Source organism: Anomalospiza imberbis, chromosome 7 (genome assembly GCF_031753505.1).
Source record: "Anomalospiza imberbis isolate Cuckoo-Finch-1a 21T00152 chromosome 7, ASM3175350v1, whole genome shotgun sequence".
Lineage (NCBI taxonomy): Eukaryota > Metazoa > Chordata > Aves > Passeriformes > Viduidae > Anomalospiza > Anomalospiza imberbis.
Window position 1 is genome coordinate 32,368,181 of NC_089687.1, and position 13,889 is coordinate 32,382,069.

Consider the following 13,889-nt stretch of genomic DNA (forward strand, 5'->3'; position numbering starts at 1 on the left):
ATTTTTCTGGTTTTGCTCCTGGAAAGAAAATCTTAATCTGTTTCTGTTACATATAGAGCTAAAGTAGGAATTGGCTTAAAATGGCCAATAGTTAACAGGCTTGAGGCAGGTATTCATGTGTGTGTGCATATGCGCTCGCATGGCAGGGATAGAAGCAGATCTCTGTGCCTTTGTGAGTGTTTTGGAGTCCTAGATGCTGAGAATTTAATATATACATGTTTTATATATATATATATATAAAACATATCTATTTTATATATATTTATAATATATATATACTTAAATAGATCAGTTTGGTGCTTCGTATGCTCAACTTGCCATTCAGAATTAGTCAAAAGTAGGAATTAATTTTATTCATTTCCTCAGGCACAAAGAGAGACTGGCTGCAAGGATCTGAGAATGCACCTCTGAAATAACATGTGGACATCTAAGTCCTATAGTGTAAGCTCCACCTGGGGTCTGGCCTTCAGAAGCACTTCAAAACAGATGCACAAGAGCACTCTGGATTGTAAAACTGTAATCATCCTTACTTCAGTCAGCATTAAAGATTTAATTTTAAGGCAATCCTTTGAGGAAGAAAAAAAAATTAATGAACTCAAAGGTCAAATAATTAAATTACTTTTATGCATTTCTGTTTCAAGGAAAGTTTCCTTACATGTCCTCTTCTTGCTTATTTATACTTTACCAAAAGAATGTGCAGGCCCAGTATCATTATGTAGAATCCTTCATTAGCTGTAGAAGTTCGAGAGCCTGGTGTCAAAAAGCTGGAGTTTCTTGCAAGAGAGTTCTTTTAATGTAATGACTTCCCTACCTAACAAACCTTGAACCATTTAGCATGGGAAGCATTCTCATTTTTCAGATAACAAAAATTCATCTGCAGTATTTTCTCCATAGCCGTGTAATGAGGCTTGTAGAAACATGTCACACAGAAATAGAATGAATAAATCAAATTGTACAGAAAAAAAAAAAGAAAAACCCTGAAGGATCTGACTGTAGAAATGACAAAGAACAGGGAGCTCTGCAGCTCTGTTGATTGTCACTTGAAACATTTTTTTTTTAATCTGCTCCTTAGGAGAATGTTTTAGGTAAATTTCCTCTTGCCGTTGTATTGCCAGGGCAGGTTAGGGATTCTAAGAGATGCTTGGAAATGTCCAAAGTTCATTTGGAGGGATATATTGGAGAAGTTAGGAGGTTGGTTTTCCTGAGGCTTCACCTACTTTATAGGTGATCGTTTTTCACCTTGTAAAATGCTTTGTAATTGCAAAAAAACCCGCTCATAATAGACTTCCAGGATAAAGAATCCACCTTGGGAAGTTTGTGTGTGCTGGGTGACTCCTCCTCAGGAAGGGGAAGGAATTAAAGTGTACTGATCTGTGGTTTATCTTTGGTGCAGAGAGTTTGCCAGGACAAATGTCAGTGAGGAAGGATCAGCCTTTGTTTCCAGCAGCTGTCCACAATCACTCTCTCTGTGTTAATGAATCTGAGCTGAAATATAAATGTCAAGCAATTTCTTCACTCTATCAGAATGGCTGGGAAAAGTGGGGGGTAGAGTGATGCTTCCATATGGCCATGGTGTGCAGCAGAGCTGCTCAACTGCGCTTTAAGGGAGGTGGAAATGAGAAGGAAATGACCCAGAGCTGTGGAAGAATTAGCTCCAAGCACATCTCGATGGATTCCAGCTCTGAACATGGCAGGTTTGGCCGTGCTTCCACACCTCCTCCCTCTCCTCCAGGGAAAGGGAGCTGGCAGCCAGGACTGCTGTGCCTGGCTGCTCCACAGGTCACTGGCAGCAGCAGCAGCTGGGGGAGCCTTTTGATCCACAGGCTATTTTTCTGAGATGACCTAACAGTTGTTTAAATATATTTTATAAGTACATGGGAAAATCAGTAATAAAAAACTGCACCCAATCTTTTGGTATTTGCATGGTTACAATTATCATTTATGCTTTATTTGCCACAGCAAACTTTGTTTTGAGTAGCATTTGATTTTATATATAAGGTGACATTCTGTGGGGGCTACAAGAAAATTTGCCTGCTGTTACAGCTAGTGGCAACAAAAAAAAATCAACCCAAGGCTGGAGTTCTGCATGTCAATACAGATGTTCTGCTACTAGAAAACATATTCAGGGTTTTTTTTTTCTGGTTTGGATGCTCAAATAACCTAAAGTTGCATATACAATTTTATTTATAGTAGAATAAGTATAATTTTTCACATTTTAATCTTTTGGTCATATTTCATTTAGTCTTTTTGATTTTAGGTAGGTTCTGAAGCTCATTTGACAAAAGAATATCAGGGCTTGAGCAGAATTATGTGGTTTTATGCACATGCCACTATCTGTATTTTAATGTGTTCATTTTCTGAGCAGTAAACCCAGCATTTCATATCCATAAATTTTAAACTGAAAAAGAAATAAAATAATGCTTTACTTTCTCTAAAGCTTCAGTTAATGAAAGGTAAAAATGGAAAGCTGCTGCTCCAGACATGACAATTGCTGGAAACTGCTTTATGCAAACAGCAAGATTCTTTTGGAAAATTGGAAAATTGCAAATGGGGAATTTTTTTTTTTTTTTTTTTCCCTAAGGGATGAACACTGAAAAAATTCCTAACACTGCAAGTGACTAATCAAAGCCTACAATGCAAAAACATACCACTATTCTGAGTCAGTCAAACAGATTGACCATTTCATAGTGTTTACTTAACAAGGAACTTTTCATAGTTCCTCATGCAGATACAGAGGTTTGGGTCATCTACAACGCAAATCATGAAGAATCATAAGTGGATAGTGAGGGCAAGATTTCTGTTAGTTATCTGATACAAGGCAAATTGAGTTGTTTTATCCTGGGGTCAGAAAAGAAATTATGTATTTCATATGGAACCTGGATACTAAATCTATCAATGGAAATAGAGAATACCACGTTTAGAATGGAACATTATTTCTGTGTTAATTGTACGCTGAGATTAGGTTTTTACAATTTTTAATTGGAGGACAGAACTCGGGGTTTTGGTGGGAGGGAAGTGTTTGGGTTTGGTTTTTTTTGGGTTTTTGTTAGTTGGCAGTTTTTTCCCCATTTTTGCTTTGTTTTTACTTCAAGTAACGCAAGTTTAACATGTCACATTCTGTGTGACAGACTGGCTTAAACTCTACATCTTTATGCTTTTCAGCCTTCATTTGTTTTGTTCAAGAGCAGCACATGGATTGTCCCTGTCTGGTGTTTACATAGAAAGTTTATTTTTCTTTCTCCTTCCTTCTTCTAAACCATCTCATCCCACTGTTCACAGTCCTTATTTTCACTTACAGTTTTCATTTCAGTTCAAATCAAAGTGTCCCAAAATAATTTAACAGCCTCTCTGAGTAACACTGCCAGACACACAAGCAAAAGGAAAATCTGGGCTTTTTTTGTGGCTTGCTAATATTAAATACTTAAGGACTTCAGGATATATATATGTTAATAAATAATTCAGGTTTTAAGGCTTAATATTAATATGTAAAAATTTATTGTAGATGAAGCATAAACTACCACTTCTCTTTTTTCCCCTTTTATTTTTTAATGTATTTTTTGCTAACAAATGGTTTAAAAATAATAATGTTATAAAAGACCACTTCATGTTCTTTTTAAAATTAGCTTGGGCATTGAGGAGTTCCAAAATGTGTTTTTCCTATAAAGCAGTTTAATAAGATGTCACAATAAACATGTAAAATTAGATTTATTTTATCAAGAAGCACAAATGACCTCATTACGCAGAAAGCTTCAACAAACTCAAGCTTGCCTAATATATAATCCAGTAGTTTAATTTGTAACTTGATTATTGCTCTAAACAAAATTCATTAGTACCTCAGATTCCTATAAGCTGTTTGAATGATACTTGTTATAATTAATATTTAGTCATTAATACTGTTCAGAGTTCCCCAAACTTTCAGAATGCCTCTTGTAATGGCTTTTTTTTTTTTTTAATTTGCCAGTTGTACAAACCTCACTGCCACAAGGATACAGGGAGGCTTCACAGATGGAATGTGGCCTTGCACTGATTAAATAACCATTTGTGTTCTCCTGCAGCAGAAGATGGGAAGACCCTGTCTGAACAACGGTGCTTCCTCTCATTCCCAGGTAGGTATTACTCCATATATCTGTATGTGTCCTGTATCCATGTTTGTGTCATTTAACTAATCTACAGTGGGCTGGTTTGGGCTGGGTTTGATTTTGTTCATCATTTCCAGTACAAAGCCAAGCCACAGCCCCATACTGTTTACTGTGAACAAAATGAACTTTGTCTCAGCCAAACCCAGTATGTGTGGATTTGGACTGATTGTCTCCAGGGAATGGCACTAGGGCATACATTCTGATTCATCACTCAGTTTGAGGGAGTAGAAATGTTAAGCCATGGGCAAATGAAGGTAGCAAGTGTAACCTCACCCAGGTGAGCCACGGGCGTGTGATTTGTATTACTGGTCTTCATACACCTGACTTTTATAATTCCAGAACTCCTCAGGTCTAACTCTGGATTCTTGTGGTTTGTTCAGCTTGAAAGTTTGAGCTTAAAAGATCAGATGTAAACTATTGTCTCTGTGTCTTTGTTTAGAAACAGGGAAGGAACAATCTCCCATTAGCGCGGCTGCTGCTCTGCTCCTGCCGCCTCAAGCTGAGTGGCTCCCTGCGTTTCTGCTTGCTCTGCTCCTTAAGAACTGCTCTTCAGCCCAGCATTATCCCTCTGCCTATGCTATCTTTCAGGCTGGAGTGCCCTCCAGCTGCTGAGAGCCTTGCTGCCTCTGGATTTGATTGATTAGGATGGGGCAGCACTGCTTCCCTGCAGGGCTTGAGCTTCGTGTCACCAACACAGCACTTGGTGTTGTCACAAGTGGTGGGGCTGACCGGTATGCAAACACTTTAGGTAGTATCCTCAGCTAGAAGCTTGCTGCAAAAGCCTTAAGAAGGCTGACCTACATGCTAAAGCAGTACAGAATCTGAAAAATATAAAAGCTAAAACCTAAGGCATCACCCTCATGGAAATGTAAAAACTCATGAGGAAACTGCTGTGTAGGCAATGGAGTTGCCTTCTCCAAAGTAGGATAAAGGGGCAAAATCTGAGGGGATGCCATGGGTGATGGAGTCATCCATCTGCTGGTCACTTATGTTTCAGATAAATATAAAAAAATCTGCTTTCCTTCATAAGCAGAGGTTTCCTCATTGGCGCAGCACAGATGCAGAAAGCCTTTTGTACAACTAGAGGACTTAGGGACACAATTTTTACCTAAGGTGCTGTGAAATTGAAAGCAAGGAACAGGTGCCAAATTCTCCCATTCCAGAGAGGGTTCTCAACCAGTAGGTCCAGTGTTAGACATGAAACACCATGGCATTCTTATTTTTCTTGATGCACAAAGCCCATTAAAAGTTTAATAGAAAATAAAATGACACTTTAAATTATTTTGGTTTTAAAAATAAAGGATTAAGAAATACTATTTGAAATTTATAAAAACAAGTGTATTTTCAGATTTCACAATGAAATGTTTTGCTTTTGCATCAACACAAGACCACAAGGCTCACCTTGCAATTCAGGTATTGAGAACTCCAAGCCTCTTAGGTTCAGTTTTCACTAGCAGCAGACAAATCTTTCAGCATAGTTTGAGATAACCATAATTGATTAAAGAATGCTCTTAAGTTCTAAGTGTTATTAGACCTTTACAGTAGTTTATCCCAAATTAAAACAGACTTAGGGTTTTATTCAGCACATGAAAGAAACTCTTACTTTCAGGTTCAGCATAACACTTTAGCCTGCTGCTTTTGTTTTCCTTTGCATGGATAGAGGCAGTTTGAAAGGTAAACACAGCACTCAACATCAGCTCTGCTTAGCAGGGAACTGAACTTGGACCTCAACTCTTTCTTAGACTGTCTTATAAGAGATCCTGTAGAATACAGGGTTGCCTGTTTTTCCATTTAAGTAAATTCTCATTTTCATTGGCATACAGGAAGCCTGATAGAAGCAGGAATGTGCTCCAGTTAATTTGTATGATTTGATATATAGGTTTTCATAGGGGTCAAACAAGCCACGGGAGGTCGAACAGCGCACTGCTGAGAATCAGTGTACTTGAGTTGATAAGATGAGCAGTAACATTTCTCCACAGTGCACGAAGGAGGATGCTATCAGTGCAGCCCTGCCATTATAGCAGCTGGAGTGCTCACTGCTGCTCAGGGTGGCTTTTTCCTTTACCTCCCTTATTCCCAAGATGACAGCAGCAGCCACATTCAAAAGCTCTTATCTCCAGTCTGCAGATGGGGAAGAGAAGCATGTGGGTATGCTAAGGGTGAAATTTTCAACAGAGATTAGGAAGTTACTTAGGTGCCTAACTCCTGTTTTCAGGAGTGATACAGGGCCTTTTTAAAGCAGCTGTTCTGTTCACAAGAAACTAATCTACTTAGTTACTGCAAGAAACATGAAGCTTTATATTAATCATACAACAAAGAGGATGAAGGGAAAGTTCCACCAAACAGACAGGAAACAAGAGTCAGGGAAGAAAGCAGCTCTATCCCTTATCTCTTTGGGCAACTGGCTGACTCCCTGTTGACCCCTGTCTTATTCCTAGTTTGTGAAGAAAAATACATTTATGAAGTTGTTTTTTTTTTAAATTTCAGATGGCAAGAGTTGCTTTCTTTTATATTACCTTTTACTCTCCAGGTCTCTCAGTTCTCAGTTCTGTAGTTTTTTCTGGGGTCTGGTGCTTCAAGAAGGCTGAAATCCTCCTGACTTCCTTCAGAACATCATTAGTAAAAGTAAGGGACTCTTGAACTCCCTGTCACTTCATAAGCAAACCCTGTCCTGACATTTCCTTGGAGTTCAAACATTAGTGCAATGCTCTTTGAATAACAAGGATCCAGTTTCCCCAGAATGCTGCACGGTCTGCTGGAGAGAGCAGATAGCTCATGAAACAGCTGATCCAGGTCAGCTTCTTTTGGCTTAACTCTTGCTTTGAAGTGATGTACACAGACTGATTGTGAAAACTTTATTTTACAGCTCTCTCACCATCTTGGCTTAGGATTAAATCTGAATGAGTTCTTGTCATCCTTTCCACTCAAAACTGGTGAAGGTCTGCTCTTGTCAGAGCTCATGGAGTTACACATCATCAAAAAAAGCAATTGACCTGTCCAGACTGTTTTTAAATATTTATTCACTCTACTTTAAAAAAATGTAGGATCGGGATGGAACAGGGATTCTCCCATTCTTGTTTCAGGGGAGCTTTAGAGTCTGGATACTGCCTGTGACTGGCCCTCCAGAAGAGCATATTTAAGAAAGTTTTGTCTGAGATCTCTGTTTGCCAGAGAGTCCAAACCAATCTCCAATCTCTGTTGGAGATTTGTTAGTTGTCAAGTCCTTTCTGTGTTCTCCTAAGCCCCTGAACATTCTGCTGCCACTAATAGAGACATGCAGAGTCTATCTCGTGGCAAAATTCAGGCATTCATGACAACAAAGGGTCACCAGGTTTAAAAGCTGCCATATCTAACACTGCACATGCTGTTTTCTCCAGCTCTGTGTACTTATCAGCTGTGGCTCTCACACACACAAAGCCGTGTGGCTGAAGCGCAGATAACTCATCTTGTCTGGAGTTAAAGATGACTGCAGTGCCCCACAGCCCCTGTTGGTGTCACAGCTCTGCTCTGGTGCTCCTGCCCTCACCCCAGGAACTCACATGCTGCTACCTTTGAACCAGAAAGGAAAATAGAGAGGTGAAAACATACCCTTTTTTTGCTATTTTTCATGTTATACTACAGAATTCTTTGAGCTACACAGGATGAACGAGACAAGATTCATGCTTTTCCCAGATTTATATACGCCAAACTGTATTCCACGTGATTGAGATTCATTCAGATGCCATGAGCTTGTCTTTTATGGAAGCACATTTCATCTTTTTCTTGGTCTTCTAGCCTAACTCTGTAATGCAGTCTAGAAGGAGCAGCCACTGTTTTCTGACACTGAGCCCTACCTGCCTTCTGTTTTCCCAGGACCACCCCTTATGATGGCAGATATTCAGCATCACTTCTGGTTGAGACCACTGTGAGTCCTCGCTGCAACAGCCTGGAGAGGCATGTTTCCCATGGCTGTGTGAAAAAATCCCAGAGGTTAATGACAGCCTAGTGATAACACAGCCCTCTCCTTACAGCACTCCATTTCCTTCACTTCTTCTCTAACCTAGCTTGCTGGTGAGCAGTAAATTTGCACAGGTAAAACAAGGTTGTCTTTTTCTGGAATGCTTAGCTCAATCAGTTTCCTCTGAGGTAGTAAACAATTCTGATTTCAGGTGTTTTAGCTAGATCTCATTCTCCATATGACCCCTGATATTCGTGTTATGCTCTCAGCCCTCCCTTAGAAAAGCTGAATACACACAGAGGAGTTCTCGAATGTGTGCTTGTAAGGAGCTGAGATCAAAAATTCCTAGTGGGTTTGTATTTTTGCTAAAGATTTTTGTTATTTTTAGCTTTTGGGGTGTTTGCGAGAGGGAAGAGATGACTTAATCAGTGAGTCAGTCCTGAATTTACAAAATCTTCTCAATTCATCCATCTATTGCTTTCCACATGTAGCCTAATCACACAGCAGCTGAAATTTCTGTACCTGCATCCATCATCCCTCTGCTACAGGCAAGGGCCAGCCTTACACCCCTTTAGCATCTGGCATGTATCAACTCCTCTGTGTGTTTCAGCTTTGAAACCTAGAATACTCAGAGCTTTTTTCACCTTTAGGGCCTTGAGTTCATACCCTTTAGCTTGAAATATTCTTTGATGTGTGTTTTAGCATTTTCTGTCTAAATACCCTTGCTTGAGGCATTTGGTTATATTTGATGCTGAGACATTTTAATTTAAATAACTGATTAGATGTTAACTCTCCTGTGACAGAAGCACACATTAGGAACCAGGGCCCGTTCCATTATGCTTCTGCATTTTCATTCCTTTGAGCTGTTCTTACTATGGGGGTGCAAATCTTAAGTCATTCAATGCTTACAGTGTTGCTGTTAATCATTCTGCTTTGAGGCCTCTGCAGCACTTCTAATTCTGTTTACAGATGCAAAGAGGTGCCTGAGCTCTTACCTTCTGTTGCTAAAAGGAAGTGTTACAGGAATATAAGGGAGTCTTAAAACTCAAACATGTATCTCTGCCTTTAAAAATCTGAACCCAAGAGCCTGTGACCCACAAAACAGCATCCCTACGCTTCCAAAAAATGTGACAGTATGTACATTTTGCAGCAATAAAAGATTGGCACTTCACATGGGAACATTTGGAAATTACCTTTAATGCTTTAATACGTGATTGCTAAGAGGCCACAATCACTCTGCTTAACTCCAAGGTGTTTTAAAGAACAATAGGAACTTCCAGAGATGACTGAACCCTCTCAGCACCTCTGTTGCCTTTGGTGCTCTGATTAGGGAGGAACCATTGCTCCTGAATTGTGACATATCACTCATGCTTAAACTCAGTTGGAATAAAGTCAGACCTAACAGATTTATCAAACTATGGAAATCCAAGACTCAGGTGGGATAAAGTCAGACCTAACAGATTTATCAAAGTGTGAAAATCCAAGCACGATGTTTGGAGATGAACTTGGAATGAAATCAATCTCCATTCAGAAATGTGCTCACCACCATATCTAAATATCAAACTGTTGCATGATAAATGTGCCTTGTTAGAAGGTTATTGCACAATACTGCAGCATTCAGTAATTGAGGTTTTCTCTTCTTTTTTCCCCAAACATGAATAACTGCCTGCATTAACAGACAGTTTTGCATGCATGGTTCTGATAGGATTTCCTGAAAAAAATCCCTGAGAAAACACTTGACTGACCAGACAGATTGCTTTGCAGTGATGTGATGTGCTGTCAGTCTCCTGAGGAATGGGACTTTTGACTGATAGCTAGAGGACAGTCACATACTGTCAAAGGCTTGCCACATGAAAATGGATAAGGGGAAGGGTTGCAAAAATTATCTAAAGTAGAATCTAAGAGCAGATGTTGAGGTTGTGGAGAGACAGAAGCAGAGTTATTAGCACAGTTATATTTCTTACCTGATGAAGTACTTTTGTTTCATGGTGTATTAATTTTCTTTCACTCATCATGTGTCTTATTTAAAAAGGACAGAAAATGTGATAAAAGTGGTAGTTTCAGAAGTTTAAAGAAGTCTAGTTTTGCATCCAATATTATGTTTTAAAAACTTATTTGCCTGTATGTAAAATATGCAGAATACATTAAAACTGCAAGGCATATGTATTCCAAATGTTGCCATACTTCTTTAAAGTGATTTATAGACAGCCTTGCCAGTTACATTTTTCATCTTTCCCTTTCCAAAAGAGAAATAGCAAAGGCAAAAAAAAAAAAAAAAAAAAAAATCTAAGAACTCTTATTCTGAATAGACAGGCATTGTTTACTTGTGCTAGGTAATTTTCTTTTTTTTTTTTTCCAGTGTGATTTTTCCTAGAGGAGGCACATACAAGGGATACTTCACCTGTGAGACTGTTGTATAATAGCTGCACAAATCCATTGACTTCAATGAAAGACATATTTACCACAAGTAATTCCTTAAAAGAATGCTCAAAACAGCAGCATTGGAAAGCTAAACAGTAAGGTCTTTGAGGCTCCTTCCTCAACTGAAAAATGCAGGAAATTTCTGGTGGGATGCAAATTAATCAGAGAGCACTCTCTGTTATCTAGGAGAAGAAAAACTAAATTCTGAAATGCCAAGAAGAATCCTGCCCTCAGGGTTGCTTCTTTCCAAGTTTGATTTCTTGTTATTTCAGATAAACTTAGAATAAGTATCTAAGTTATTGGATGTCCATAAAAGGTCATGCTTTTGAATGTATTTGATATTTACAGAATTTTTGGACGGGGTTTGGTTTTTCCTTTGCTCTTTAGTACTGCTGATACGCCTCGTGCATCGCTCTGAGCACACTGATCCACACAATGGAAATGACATATTTCTGATGTCAGTAATTGCATTGTTCAATATCAAGTGCAATGATCTCTGGAAATATTTCTGTTTAAATACCAACTAGTACTCTAAAATGTCAACATTTTAATTAGTTTCTATTTGGACAACTCAAGTGTACACAAAGTGGACCTTGTTTCTGTACCTCACAGAAACATTCCAAGTCCCAGGGAATTCTGCAGGAGGCTTTTCAAAGCAGGTAAGATCAACACATCTTTGCAGTTTCAGGACATTTAGGGCTTTCTCTGCTTTTCTAATTCAGGTAATGTTTTCAAGTGGCTGCGATTTTCAAGTCCAGTGGATAAAAATTAAAACCAATGAGAGGCTTATTTGTGCACTCAGAGGAGCTCAACACTGTGCAATTGTTTGGAAGTTTGGATTGCCTATTCATGGCAAATAGCATCTGTGCTCAATTACACTCCATCCATCAGGAGGTAAGGCTTTCAGAAGTAATGAAAGCATCTAAGAGATGGTTTGCACTAGAGAGTAATGATTTCTCAAAAGGGCAGACAATTGGGTTGATTCACAGGTACTGCAGAAGGGAAAATGCTCCAGATGAAATGGAAATTATTTCATGAAACATCTCAGGAGTTTGCAGAAAGAAGGGGAGTGTTATTACCAATTATTCTCTATGAAATGAATTTGGTAACACACCATCATCTAAAAAGGAAAAGTGAAAGGTTGCTAAATTGGATATTTAGATTTTGCTAATGAGAATAGAGGGAGTTGATGAATGTTGAGTCATTCCTTGCCAGTTTTTAAACAAAGATTATCATTCATTCTCTTTTTTGAACTGACAGATGATGTTTTGTGTTGAAATGAAGCTTCATGACTTTTGAACAAGGCTGCTGAAAATAGCAATCTGCTGCCTAAACTTCATATTCTGTTCTAACACATTGCACTAAGAGTCATGGAATGATAATTTGGGATGCTCTGCAATCCTCTGCCTTTTTCAGGGATTTGAGTTTTTTTGATGGAAGCATATGTGCCATGACATGGCTGCATCTCATTACTCAACAATGAGTTCAAACTCTTCAAAACAAAAATATTTCTATTTAGTATTCTTTTGTTTGCTTAACACGGTCTCGAGAAAATATGTGGTACATGTCTATGCTGAGTTTTGTATACCATGTTAAAATCGGGCAGCTGCCTTGCCAGATATTACCTGAACAATATTTACCAATGATAATCACCTCAAAGATGTTGCAGGGGTGTTGATTACAGAGATAGGGACCTCCCAGGACATTCAGTGGCAGTACATTCACATTTTGGGATGCTACCAAGGGAAATCAAGGCTCTTGTTTCCCTCTCGTAAGACAAACTGGTGTCCCTTGTGGAGGTATGTTCCAAATATAGCCATTACTTCACATTTTGGACAATAAGTTGTCCAATAAATTTGAGGTGTCAGGGAACAGGTTGGACTCGATGATCTTGAAGGTCTCTTCCAAACTTGTGATTCTGTGATTCTGTAATTCTTAGATTAAAATTTTCTCTTGGAATTACCATCTTTTGAGCAACTTGTCAAAAAGAAAATGTTCTGTTTCAGACATCCATTATGAATTTGAGTGGCCTTTTCCATCTTCCAAAAGCAGGGCAGTGGAAAACTAAATTAGCCAATCTGGCACAGCAGATGGGACAGGATAAAGGTGATGTTCCCTCCAGTGCAGGGGAGTAGGTGAATTTCTTCTACCCTCAGCTGCATCACTGCTTGTTCCTTCCTTGTGATTCCTTTTGTTGACATGGAATTTGCACTCTCCAGATAATAATAACCAGTGTGAGGAGCTGCTTAAACTCCTTGCCTCATTTCCCCCATAATTGAGATTTTTGGTGGCTGGACTTCAGACTGAAAAGAGCATCTAATTATCACTGAAAATCTCAGAGATTTATAGATGCAATTTTAGAAAAAGCATGTGCTCTTTTTTGTGTGTTCTGCATGTCCATACATAACTATGGAAAGATTTTAAGAATTTAGAACTGAGGAGGTTTTCCTGCAAGGAGGACAGAGTTGCAAGGCACATACTTGGAAATGGCTCTTAGGATTTTTGGAACAGACTTTGTCGATGTAGGCAAATGCACAGGATTATCTGGTGGGTTTTGTGTGTCTCCTTGTTATTGACCAAAGAGGAAAGAAAGCACTGAGGCTACTCATTCATTCATAGGAAATACAAGATAAACAGTCCAAAAAGTGCTTTGGTCACTAGTCAAAAGGACAAATGAGAAGGGAGCAATTAGCTGGGTAATCAGATTGTGATATTTTGTTGGTGTTTCCTGCAGAAGTACATTGGAAATGTTAATTTAACATTGAGCATCCAAAGATAGTGTTAATTCTTATTACCATCAGCAGGCTCAGGATGATAAAGCTGCCAGTGACCTAAACAAAAAAGTGAAAGAAAGAGATTAAAATGTCTTAGGAAAACAATCAGATAGTAATTGTGAAAGAAAAAACACAATCCATTAGCCAAATTCAAATAAGACCTAACAGTTCTGTCCATTTACTCTGAGATTTAATCCAGATTTAATCCAGTGTTTTCCATCACTAGTCTGAAAGCTTACATAACATAAGGAATCCTAAAAGCTTATCTGCCTTTTTTTTGTTGTTGTTATTTGTACTACTTTGCAATATCTGAAATGGCAAACTTTTGACTTAATTTAAGATTTCTGAGCACAGGTGTCCTAAAAATAATCCATAAGAAAATTATCAGAGTGAAATAATTGATTTCCTTTGGATACCATCCTGTCTGTGCCACGTTTAACAAATGAACTGTCACCTGCTGAAATATTTTCATATATTCACTGGTAGATTTTGCAGGGCAAAATAATAATCACTTTTCTTCCAACTCTAAAATAGAAGATACCTTTTTTTCCCCCTAACTGAAATATGTAATCAAGTGTGCAAAATAGATGGGTGCTGTTTAAAAAAAAAACCCAACAA

General features: G+C 38.5%; 1 long non-coding RNA gene across 1 annotated transcript; it reads left to right on the top strand.

Annotated features, from left to right (window-relative positions):
- Window positions 1–1,330: 1,330 nt before the first annotated feature.
- LOC137477632 (uncharacterized) lies at window positions 1,331–6,785 on the top strand. The gene is made up of 3 exons (XR_011001111.1): window positions 1,331–1,609; window positions 3,962–4,106; window positions 6,694–6,785. It is a non-coding gene; the product is annotated as an uncharacterized lncRNA (long non-coding RNA).
- The last annotated feature ends 7,104 nt before the right edge of the window (window positions 6,786–13,889 follow it).